Here is a 13233-nt window from a genome sequence, read left to right as displayed (position 1 = left end):
GGCGCAACGACCGTACCCGTTGTTGCTTCTACCATGTTGGCGGTACCTTCCGACCTCGGCATCAGACCAGACATTCCCCTCCTCGTCAGCGCCGTAGCGCCGACGTCGGTCTTGGTGTTGCTCGTATTTGCCGAGAGGGTGCTTAGAGTGTGGGCGTTGATACCGCATGCTTCTTATTCCCTCCCTTGCCAGGTACCGCATGTCCTCACCTCGGGGTTGGCCGCGCGGATCGGCCCCTTCTTCATCCTTGCCACGGGAGTGGCCGCTTCTGTTTCCTCTTTGCCGTGGTAGCTTGCAGCTCTTGCCACATTGACACCAAAGGAACACTTTGGCCGATTTATGGGGTGGCTGAGATCCACCGTGTCGACACCGGGCCCCGGGCGTGGGTTCGTACCAAGCCCGATATCATGCGGCCGGGTCTTCTCGGCGGAGCCGATGAGTTCGGCTCCAAGGGTTGCCTTGACCCCGTCATGTTCCCTTCGAGCTCCTTGGGTAGATCCCCATGCTTCGGAGACTTGGTGCGCTCCTTCAACGGGGTGGAGAGATCTCTCTCCTCAAGCGCGCCTTCGGGCGTGGAGCCCCTCCCCCTGACGTCATGGGGGTGGGTTCGGTGGGAGGAGCCGAAGAGTGCGGCTTCGAGGATGGCTTTGATCTCGTCGCAGGTGAGCGGCGTGCCGTCCGCCATCTCAGATGTAGATGGCGATGTGGTCGATGTAGACGATATGTCCCACCGGGCGTGCCGAAATGTGTTGACTACCAAAACCCACCGGCGGGCGGCGGCCTTGTCAACACCGTAGAGCCGGGGGAGCCTAGAGCCGCGGCTGGCTGAGACCCCTCCGAGCGACGGCCCGCAATGCTCTTCCGGTCACACGCGGCGTTGCGAAGTGCAGGGCGTGCCACCTGACCTATACCTGGTCGGGAAGGTGATGAGATTGCCTCGCTTAGTTTCTGCGGGGCATACATGTAAACGTTAAATACGAGCCTCGATCGGCTCTCGGGTTATCTCGTGAATCGGCTCAAAGAGCCGATTCACCCATGATCCGTACGGGGTGTACGAATACTTGGTGGTCCTGCTTGATCAAGATGAAGCTAATGAGATCTACGACGATTTAGGGTTTTCACCACATAATCGGATCATCCTACTCCGAGGTTGGGCCGGATGGCCACGCACGGTGCTCGTAAGCCGATCCTAAACAAGGCCGGAAAACCAACATGAAGTTGATCCTAGGAACATCCCGTTTAGGACTTGCGAACGCCACCCTACGTGCCACAGGATCCTCCCCCCTTTGTAAGGCCAAACTATTGCAGGATATTAAACTAATCCTTGTAGAACAAGGAGCAATCGTAACGGATCAGATCTACTAAATAATGATCAAGCGGGGTGCCGCCCCCACACCCGAGATAGGCGTGAGGACGGCTAGATATGCGAGGGTTGCACTACGTAAGCATGCTTAAACGAAGAACAATGCTAACCCTAACACATCTAATGATAACTACGTTGCTCGCCATCAAAAGCGCTTCGATACGAGCAACGCATGAACAACGTGGGGCTTGTGCTGCCTAGATCGCAAGATGCGATCTAGGCAGCATGTCGCTTACCTGATAGAAACCCTCGAGACGAAGGAGTTGGCGATGCGCCGAGATTGGTTTGTTTTTGGGGTTGAACGTGAGTTGTTGTTTATTCCATAAACCCTAGGTACATATTTATAGTCCAGGGGACTTTCTAATGTGGATGTGCACTAAACCGTGCACGAGATAAACTCTAACTTCTAAATCGATACATAATTTATTCTACTAAGATACACGGGCTAACTAGCCCAACTCCTCCGTGCGAGGCCGCTTCATAGATCTTTCATATGTAATCTTCCAAGCCCATCTTGATCGCGGCCCACCTCCTGATTTAGCCAAAATCTGGTGATAACAGCTAGCAGCGGTCCGAAGCACTACGGAAAGCAATCGACTAAGATTAGCATAGTTTGATGCATGTCATGTTAGGGTTTACCGAGTTGAACATACATGCTATATAAAACGAACTAACTATTTCGGGAGTATTTTCGCAAACATAAAATATCAAATATTACATACTTAGTATGTAATAAATTATCACACGTATAATAAATAATTACACAAAAAAAATTTCATGAACAAATTATCAGGGATATAGCTATTGGCGGTCGACCGTGGAGGAATTTCCACTTGGTTGATTCCAACCACTAATCTATAAGGACGGCATTCCATGAAGAAAAAACCAACGCCTACAACCATTATCATCACACAAGTAGTGATCAACCGTCTTAGACTCACTAGTCTCGCCCACACCATCACCATCGTCTTCCGGTCCTAGCTAGTCCATCGGTTATCTTTCCACCACATGTGGTCGCACTTCCGTGGCGCCCTCCATTCCCAACTAGGGCACCACCGGCCTACCACTATATTGGCGACCCCTCTAGACTCAAACGATAGTGGATTTACTCTAGCGTCGACGTGCCCCCATCACAACCCTAATTTTCTTTCCTTTTGCCTCCATTGAAGGTGAAGCATCTCGGATTGGTGTAGGCTCTCCCAAACATCTTGTCCCTAGTTTCAAGCGAGATCATGTCGAGCCGGTCATCTATGACTACACCTAGACCACTAGGCGCCCCGGACGATTGCCACTAGGTCGGACCAACCGCTCATAGGCGCATGTAGCTTGCCACCCAAGGCGAAGGTGGCCCATGTGGACGCGAAGATATCCGCCACGGAAGAAAGATCAAGACTACTAACTAGAACACCCGTCACGTAACTCCTCCTCCTCTCTCGAAGCCTTTGCTCCCCTTCCTTTAAGAGTCAGATGAAGCTGGCAAGATCCGATTCCTCTCGCCGTCGGTGTTCGCGCTGGAGGTTGTAGAGACGGATTAGGATGTCGATAGTAGAGGTAGGTTTAGCTGTAGGTTTGGTCTAGGTTTAGATTTATCCCCTGTTGTGTCTGGCGTCATGCCGATGGGAGTTTGGTCACCGGCGCTTGCGAGCGGTTGCCGGTGGTTGGTGGTGGTGCTTCGGTGTCCGTGGCGCTCCGGTGGATGGGAACCAAGATGGGCGGCGGCGGTTCCTCCGCCTCCCATTTGAATAAGCTCGGTTGGGGCTCAGATCTGAAGATTTGGGGTTGCACCTTGATACGTCTCCGACGTATCGATAATTTCTTATGTTCTATGCCATATTATTGATGATACCTACATGTTTTATGCACACTTTATGTCATATTCGTGCATTTTCTCGGAACTAACCTATTAACAAGATGCCGAAGTGCCGGTTCTCGTTTTCTGCTGTTTTTGGTTTCGAAATCCTAGTAACAAAATATTCTCGGAATTGGACGAAACGAAGACCCGGGTTCCTATTTTCACCGGAAGCATCCGTAACACCCGGAAGGACCGGAGGGGGCACCGGGCCCCTGGACCATAGGCCGGCGCGGCCCAGGCCCCGGCTGCGCCGCCATATGGTGTGGCCACCCCTTCGACCCTCCTGCGCCGCCTCTTCGCCTATATAAAGCCTCCGTCGCGAAAACCCCGATACGAAAAAACCACGATACGGAAAACCTTCCGCAGCCGCCGCCATCGCGAAGCCAAGATCCGGGGGACAGGAGTCTCTGTTCCAAGCACCCGCCGGAGCGGGGAAGTGCCCCCGGAAGGCTTCTCCATCGACACCGCTGCCATCTCCACCGCCATCTTCATCACCGCTGCTGCTCCCATGAGGAGGGAGTAGTTCTCCATTGATACGTCTCCAACGTATCGATAATTTCTTGTGTTCCATGCCACATTATTGATGTTATCTACATGTTTTATGCACACTTTATGTCATATTCGTGCATTTTCTGGAACTAACCTATTAACAAGATGCCGAAGTGCCGATTCTTGTTTTACTGCTCGTTTTTGGTTTCAGAAATCCTAGTAAAGAAATATTCTCGGAATTGGACGAAATAAAAGCCCAGAGGCCTATTTTCTCACGAAGCTTCCAGAAGTCCGAAGACGAAACGAAGTGGGGCCACAGGGGAGCCAAACTCTAGGGCGGCGCGGCCCCCCCTTGGTCGCGCCGCCCTGTCATCTGGGGCCCCTGTGCCCCCTCTCGACTTGCCCTTCCGCCTACTTAAAGCCTCCGTGACGAAACATCCAGTACCGAGAGCCACGATACGGAAAACATTACTGAGACGCCGTCGCCGCCGATCCCATCTCGGGGGATCCTCGGAGATCGCCTCCGGCACCCTGCCGGAGAGGGGAATCATCTCCCGGAGGACTCTACACCGCCATGGTCGCCTCCGGAGTGATGAGTGAGTAGTCTACCCCTGGACTATGGGTCCATAGCAGTAGCTAGATGGTTGTCTTCTCCCCATTGTGCTATCATTGTCGGATCTTGTGAGCTGCCTATCATGATCAAGATCATCTATATGTAATTCTATATGTTGCGTTTGTTGGGATCCGATGAATAGAGAATACTTGTTATGTTGATTATCAAAGTTATGCTTATGTGTTGTTTATGATCTTGCATGCTCTCCGTTTCTAGTAGAGGCTCTGGCCAAGTTTTTACTTTTAACTCCAAGAGGGAGTACTTATGCTCGATAGTGGGTTCATGCCCGCATTGACACACGGGACGATGACGAGAAAGTTCTAAGGTTGTGTTGTGCTTGTTGCCACTAGGGATAAAACATTGATGCTATGTCTAAGTATGTAGTTGTTGATTACATTACGCACCATACTTAATGCAATTGTCCGTTGCTTTGCAACTTAATACCGGAGGGGTTCGGATGATAACTCTGAATGTGGACTTTTTAGGCATAGATGCGGTTGGATGGCGGTCTATGTACTTTGTCGTAATGCCCAATTAAATCTCACTATACTCATCATGATATGTATGTGCATTGTCATGCTCTCTTTATTTGTCAATTGCCCAAGCTGTAATTTGTTCACCCAACATGCTGTTCGTCTTATGGGAGAGACACCTCTAGTGAAGCTGTGGACCCCGGTCCAATTCTCTTTACTCGAAATACAATCTACTTGCAATACTTGTTTTACTTGTTTTCTCTCGCAAACAATCATCTTCCACACAATACGGTTAATCCTTTGTTACGAGCAAGCCGGTGAGATTGACAACCTCACTCTGTTTCGTTGGGGCAAAGTATTTTGGTTGTGTTGTGCGAGTTCCACGTTGGCGCCGGAATCTCCGGTGTTGCGCCGCACTACATCCCGCCGCCATCAACCTTCAACGTGCTTCTTGGCTCCTCCTCGGTTCGATAAACCTTGGTTTCTTTACGAGGGAAAACTTGCTGCTGTGCTCATCATACCTTCCTCTTGGGGTTGCCCAACGAACGTGTGAAATACACGCCATCAAGCATATTTTCCGGCGCCGTTGCCGGGGAGATCAAGACACGCTGCAAGGGGAGTCTCCACTTCTCAATCTCTTTACTTTGTTTTTGTCTTGCTTTATTTTATTTACTACTTTGTTTGCTGCATTATATCAAAACACAAAAAAAATTAGTTGCTAGTTTTACTTTATTTACTGTCTTGCACTCTATTAGGTGTGTTGGGGACACAAGAGACTTCTTGCTTTGTGGTTGCGAGGTTGCATGAGAGGGATATCTTTGACCTCTTCCTCCCCGAGATCGATAAACCTTGGGTAATCCACTTAAGGGAAACTTGCTGCTGTTCTACAAACCTCTCGCTCTTGGAGGCCCAACACTGTCTACAAGAATAGAAGCTCCCGTAGACATCACACCTCTTCTTGATGCACCCATGGAGGTCATGGTGGTTGCTAGGAAGAAGACCTTCCTCCTCGTCTAAGATCCGTGTTTCTGGGTAATGCTGCAAGTTCTTCGTGGAGGTCATTAGCAGTGGACTTGCGATGGTCGGAGATGTCTTGCCTCTGCTTCTAGAGGCCGAATGGCGGCCCTTCTCAACCGCAAGGTGTTGGTTGTTCAACCTCCTTTCTGGAGGCCCTTGCAGGTGATTCTCGCCGGAGACATGCATCTTCTCGTCGTCAATGGTTCGTCCCCGGCGGTGTCGAGATGGCCGGCAGTGGAGTCCCAGCCTCGGTGGAGAGGACCAAGGATCCGATCATGTTTTCATCTTGTGTTTTAGGGTCCTTTGTGTAAAAATCCAGTGCGGTTTTGTAATTTTAATATTTTCGGGCCCTGTCTGTAACTTGTACCCAACACAAACAGCGGTGGCAGAACATGCATGGTCCACAACAAGTCTTCGCGTTAGGCAGCTTGGCCATACGTGTGTGACGTGTCGGGAAGTATGTCTTTTAGACGGTTGGGTCGCACCGGGCTTCCAATTAACATCAAGTTCATAAGGTACTAGTACTACTAGGTTCATTTAGGGCATGTTTGGTTCCTAGCCACACTTTGCCAAGCCAAAGTTTGGCAATTTGGCATGTGTTTGGTTCTTGCCACACTTTAGAGCTGCCACATTTCACTAATCATATGACCCACTTGTCATAGAGTGAATTTTTTGCCAACTTTTGCCACACTTTGTGGCTTCCAAAATCCTAGCCACACTTGCCAAAGTTAGGCTTGGCAACTGTGGCTGGGAACCAAACAAGCCCTTATCCTTCAAATGAATATGGGTAATTCATCCAATCTGCCTCGTTTTGAGCCAATGAAATCATATCTCCGATCAGCCCGACACAGAACGATCTGAACCGTCCACATGCCAACCACCCATTGTGACGAAAACACAACGCACCCCTCAGTCGATCTCCCGCTCGTGAAATTTTCAGGATCGATGATTTCAAAAGAAAAATATGGAACCGAGTAAGAGAATTTGAAGGGAAAATACGCTGGAGTAGAATAACTCTAGACCATCCTTTCCCAAGAGGAAATAAATGTGAAGCACGCCGCGCACTGTCCCAAGAGAAAGTAATGCTATCGCACCGTCCCGAGATGAAATACAAACGACACTTGAAATCAACCTAACTAAAGAGTCCACGCAAACTAAACCAAAACGACACGAAAACGCAAACTAAACCAAACCACCAAGCCCGCCGGCATCTGTCCACTTTCTTCTCGAAACCCGCTGCGCCGCCGCTCGCCGGTTCTGGCCCTTGCCGGCCACCCCCGCATCGCAGACCGCCACCGCAGCTCCGGCTCCTCACTCCCGGATGATTACCTCGCCGCCGCCGCATCCCAGAGCCTCCAAATCGCCGATTTTAAGCTGAACCCCAGGACGATTGTCCCCGGCCTCACGCGGTATGGCTCGCCTCCGGCTGGGCCTTGCCGTCGATTGACTGCACACGAGCGCCGCTGCTCGTCCAAGGCATCAAGCGCGCCAATTAAGGGCCACCTCCAATGTCTTCGCTGCATGCGAGCACCGGCACCCGGCCGCGCGCTGCTTGGACGGCGTCGTCGCGGGGTCGCCAGAGGGCAGGGATGGCGTGGACGCTTTCGTGCGTGCCGCAACTCAAGGCCTGGCCGGGCGCATCCACGACTGGTCGGGAGCTTGCCCCCAACCACCACCGCCGCCGCCGTTCAGTAGGGCCTTGTCGACATCAAGGTTGATTTTTTCCCCCTCTGCTCGCGCTCGAATCCGTTCCATGCTCGCTATCCAGTATTTCCCACTGAAACGATATAGTATCAAATTACCATATTTGGAACCACGCAGGAAGTTAGGGCTTTCGTGCACAATCTGCCGAGCGAGTCCTGCTGCTGCTGCTCACTGACCAGTGGGTGATGTCTCGGACTTGGTTACCAGAAGTCTCTCCGGTGAGCTTCTCTTTTGTCCCTTGTATGTACTGCTCCAATCTGCTGCCTACTTCTCTTTCCGAACTCCATATTTCCATGATCCTTCAAGCACTCTGTAAGTCGAGGTATGTGTACCCGCGCCCTTAGCCGGATGAGCGTAGAGGCCAGAGACCACGAGGTCTACTTTGGTTAGATTCCTTGCGTATTTTTTCTTTTTTTTTTGGGATAGGTTTTGATTCCTTGGCGTTTGAAGAAATCAGCTCAATTTTGCTTGGCCACCAATGAAGCGTACATAGCTAGATTTCTTTTTAATCCATCCATCTATCCTAATGCGATAGCTTTGTAATTGAGTAAATCCATCTGACCCATCCAGGCGCGTGATGGCTCCAGTTGATGAACTGCTCACCTCCTCTCACGTGCGTGTTGATTGGAAGAATTAAAAAATTCGGTGTTCCCGAGTTTAATTGATGTTCTGGTGATATATTGGAGAATGTTTTCAATGTTGTGTGGCGTGTAGACCTGTGGTCATGTTCGCAATTTGCTAGAATTGATGCAAGAACGCCACACACATGTCCTCATCTTGGTCCACCCTGTTTTCTTTTTTCTAGGTCATAACTTGATGCCACCTGCTGATTTTCTTGTCAACTGGTCGTCTACAATATTCATCTCTTTGCTGATTTTCTTGCTGAATATATATCATGTAGATGATCAAGTTTTGAATATATATGATGGACACATCAAGTTGTGAATACGTATGTACTTATTTTAAGGGTAGTACTGCATGGTTCAAATTTCCCCTGTTTACATCTTTAGTATCATGTCTAGAGGAAATGGAGTTATTTTCCGTTAAAGAAATGAAGGCATTGCACTTACTAGGACACAAATGTTTTGTATCAGTATGTAGTGGTGAAGGACGAAAAAAATCAAGGTCGGACGGAATCTAAAGCGTGAATAATTTGATGAAAAGATTCAAATTTATCTACACCATTAAATCTGTGTATGATTCTAAGCATAATCAACAATTATCTTATCCATATGCAAAAATAATTCTAAAAAAACTGTACCTTTTGCTCAGTGTTGTTCCTACCGTTATTTAACATATACTCCAACTGATTGAAGTCACTGAGATCTCCCGTTGTTCAGCCGCCCGGCTGCACCGTCGTGGTGTTGTCTAGGCCAAGCCACCCGCTGGTGAGTGCCTGAGCTCCGTGTCCCGCCGACGTTCCTGCACGACCTGGCCCTAGCTCCCTTCGACCTGGAAGTTATGCCGCCACCAGAAGTTCGTGATCCGTCCCCGACGTTCCTGCACGACCCGGCCCTCGCTCGATCAAATATGACTAAACGATCGAGCGATTCTAGTGAAAGGAAGTCAGGGAGGCGGCCCTGCCTAGCGAGAAAGGCCCAACAGCCAAAGCAATAGGCTTATCCTAATTTCTTCCTTCCCCAAGCAAATGACACGAGCTTAGCATATACGTATATATAGTCTTTCTGTCGCGAGCCAAGGTAGGGCGGGCGCCCGGCCTCGCCCTACCGAGAGCTTCGCCACTGAGTGTGTATTTGCTGCTTTCAGGTTGCGTGTAGAGCTGTTGTACGCAATGTAATTCTACTCATATACTTCGAAATATTTCAACTGTTTACATCTAAAGAAGTTGCCATACGTAGAGAAAGTTTAATTAGAGTTGTTTTATGTTAATATATGAAGATAGCACTTGTTAGGATAGAACTATATTTTATCCCTGTATTTTTCTTCTTTATGGTTGTGTGTAGAGCTAGCTGTTGTAGGCTACAATCTTTCTCCTATTATACTTTCTTTTACAGTGACATGACCTTGTGTTTAACTTGTCTGTAGAGGTAGCATCATTTTGCTGATACATACTGTTATGTTCAATTTAACCAACCCCCAGCTTATGACTTGTACGGTGTATACGCATGTCCTAAGGTAGCACTTTCTTGATACGTTACAGTAATCCTTCACCTCTGCCCTCGCTGCCATGCGATGGTGGCGAGTTGACCACGACACACTGGTGGCAGCGGAGAGCTTCTTCTACTCCTTCGTGTTTTATGTCAGTCCTTGATCTCCTCTTCTTTCTCCTCTATGTGCCGAAGATTGCTATGGTATGTGTACAGTTCAGTACATTGCTCTATTATTTGTTATGTCCCATTTAAATTGCAGTTAAGCACCAGCTTATGATGGTAGTTTTGTATGCATAATGGTTTGATCTATTGTCCAAAGTGAACCAAAACTAGCTCATTGCTGTAGCTTTTAGTTTTCCTCCTGCTGCCATAGATAATGATTTGTAAAACTGTGAGAGATTGATATATTGTCGCCCTTAAATTTAGCCTTTCAGTGGCTATTTTCTAGTTAATGTTGTAGTCGAACAAAACCGAATCGCCTTCTAATCCTGTGTGAATTAAGGATTTATATTCTATTTATGGGGAATAAAGCATTTACTTTAGCCTGAACTTGCTGCTTCGTTTTAAACTAGGCATTATGAGGATCAGGCCTCTGTTTTCACGGCGGCATGCTGCAAGCAACTGCTAGGTGATGCCTTGTCCTCGGCTACGATGACCCCCCTGGTAAGCTTCGGTATCCATTGATCTCCTCTACATGCTCGATCTGCTGCGGCTATCGAGCCCCTGTATGTTTGTGGTGATGAGAACATGTAGGTTTCGATCTCTTGTCTTGTCCAGGAGGGATACTTGTACTCAATTTAATTCATTGATTTTTCTTGCTGTTAAAGGCCTTTCTTTCTTTTTGACGTTATAGATTGATGTTTTGTAGTAATGTTGATGAAATATTGTTCGCTTGCTTGCTGTGGCCTGATTGCTTTGAGAGCACGAATAATAACAAAATAGTACTACATTTTATCATATTCCTTATTAATCTCATGCATGCTAGTAGGTATTCTTGCTTCACGGAATCTGTTTCTTGTATGTGGCTAATAATCATTGCTTTTATTTGGGCCTGGGATATATGTTCACTTATTGGGCGTACTAGTGGTATCATTAATTAAAGAGCTAGTTCTATGTAAGTTTGTGAAAAGGAAATGCAGTGAAAACCATTTCTGATAGTCGATGCTTTTTCATCTCATGAATTTTAGAGCTAGTTCTCTGTATGTTTGAGAAAAGGAAATGCGATGCAGACCATGTATGATTATTGAGGCTCTTTCATGTTAAGAACCAGCTATGCTTGTATATGAAAAAGTCGGTTCTAAACTGTTAAATATCTGTTCTTAGTCCCATCTGTGTTTCTCTATGAAGGGAGTGTCAAGCTGCTTGCTCCCAAAGGCCCACGAAGGCGAAGTTGATTTTGTCCGTTCAGGAGATCGTCGACATCGACTTCCAAAGGGTACCTCGTTGGTAGCTCGAGTCGATTGCTTTATTTATTTTACTATATGGTGTAGAAAAGTAGAGATGATGATTTGTTCTCCACTTGTTTGTTCTGTGCTGATGCAAATTTGATTTGCTTGGGCTTTTATTAATTGGAATTGAGACTACGAGAGAATGATTAATAAGTGGTACTGACTGAATTACAAGCTTAAGATGGTTTCTTCAGGGTTCTCTTGGCAGCACTTTTATGTGTTAACTAGTTTAACTTTGTGTTGGCTATTGCACTCCAGAGCTTAGACATGTCACACATATAGATCTTGTAGCAATTCCTTTTTCCAAGGAGTCTTTTTGTAAAATTTGCAGATAGATCATTACGACGGGGCGGCTGTCCTGGAGTTCATCCCTAGTGGGTGGACGACCACATGACTTCGGGTGCGATGCTGGCGCTCTGCAAGAGACCGCTGATATCTTGGTCTCAATATTATCATTATGGTGAGCTCTGGTTTTCATCTCCTCTATGGGCTACGTGCTATTATCTGCTCTGTCCATCGAGGCCCCCTGTGCTTATGGTGATGATGACTACTAAGCTGTTAGGCTTTTTTCGCTAGTGAAAAGAATCTGATCTCATCTCTTGTCTAGACATGATTGTTTTACATGATTGATGGCCTGTAGGTGGCTTGATCTGTTTGTGCCTACCCCTTGTGCTTGTGGATATATATGGTGAAATGCAATCACAACATTTGTGTTCAATATGGCACCACTAATATTCTCCATCAGCTGAGGTTATCTTCATGTATTCAATTTATGGATGATGCACACAACTAAGCGATTCATAATACCAAAATGAATATTCCATTTAGCAGACGAAGAATTCAGAATTTTAATAGTTTGGTAGGCTTCTGTTTGTAGGCGAACAACATGTTATGCTTAGAATAGTTCCATGTGGATGAAAGTGGAACTCTGATACTTAAAATAACATGTGATTTCCATTATGTTGTTTAGCATTGCGTTTATGGTGTGGTGATGATGGCACTGCCTCTAGTATAATGGGCAGCAAATGGGCCAGCTTTAGTAATATCAAGTTGTTAATTTTGTAGTATATGGTTACAATTAAGTGTAACGTACATTTTTAGTATCTTTATAATGGTGCTGATTTCTTCACACGTTGCAGCTCATGTATGGTTGCTCATGCATTTTTCCTATATATGAACGGGAGGTCATGAATGATGGAGAAGAGCAACCAGAACATGCTAGATGATCATCTACATCTATGTTGCAAGGAGTTTGCCGAAGCTGAGAAGCAGGAAAGCACCAGATGTTTTTGTTGCAGTAGGTCATTCTTTAGGGCCTGGAACATGTATGTGGACTGAAGGAAGTTACAGCGACAGAGCACCGTTTTGCAGGTAACTTACTTAATGGCATCGAGCTAGACTTGTTTGAATTGAGGTCATGGACTTGGGAGCTAGCTATGCCAGCATTTGATGTTCCATTTTATTTTGTCTTCCACCTTTGCATATACTCCCTAGTGTGCTTTTAAAAGATTTCTTGAGTGATTTGATCATCTTTACAGAAAATATTAGGAACATATATGATGTCAAATTGGAATATTACAAAACTATATTTCAAAACTGATCTAGTGATACCAATAAAAAGTGCAATAAATGCCCTCTACATTTCCCAATAAAATTAGTCAAAATTTAAAATGATTGACGTAATACAAGAGCTAGAAATACACTTACTCTTAAACTAGGTAGGTATCTACACAGACCTGGGAACTAGCTACACATAAATTTCTCCTTGATTAGTGCCAACTGGATCTCCTTATGTTGCACATATTTCCATCTAGTAGCTCCATGGTTGGACTAGCTCCATGGTCGTTAAGCTTGCTATTTTCCATGGGCTCAAATACCCAGTGTGAACTAACCGGGATTTATATACATGATAACATCAATGATTTTTTTGCAATGTGGCAGACCCTTTGACTATGTATTTGCATATGTGCACTTTGTTGTTTGCTCCCCTGTTTTTGCATCGTGCTATATAAGAATATCAAGCTCCTCTATGCTTAGAAGTTTGATTAGAGCTATCATCTCAATGTTATACTATTATCTATTATTTGCTTTGAACTTGCTTCTATTGATTTAATATGAAATACTACAACATTAGCTTTCTTTAACTGATATCGGATGCATCTT

Source organism: Lolium rigidum, chromosome 3 (assembly GCF_022539505.1).
Source record: "Lolium rigidum isolate FL_2022 chromosome 3, APGP_CSIRO_Lrig_0.1, whole genome shotgun sequence".
NCBI lineage: Eukaryota > Viridiplantae > Streptophyta > Magnoliopsida > Poales > Poaceae > Lolium > Lolium rigidum.
Note: the sequence above shows the minus strand (reverse complement) of the source record.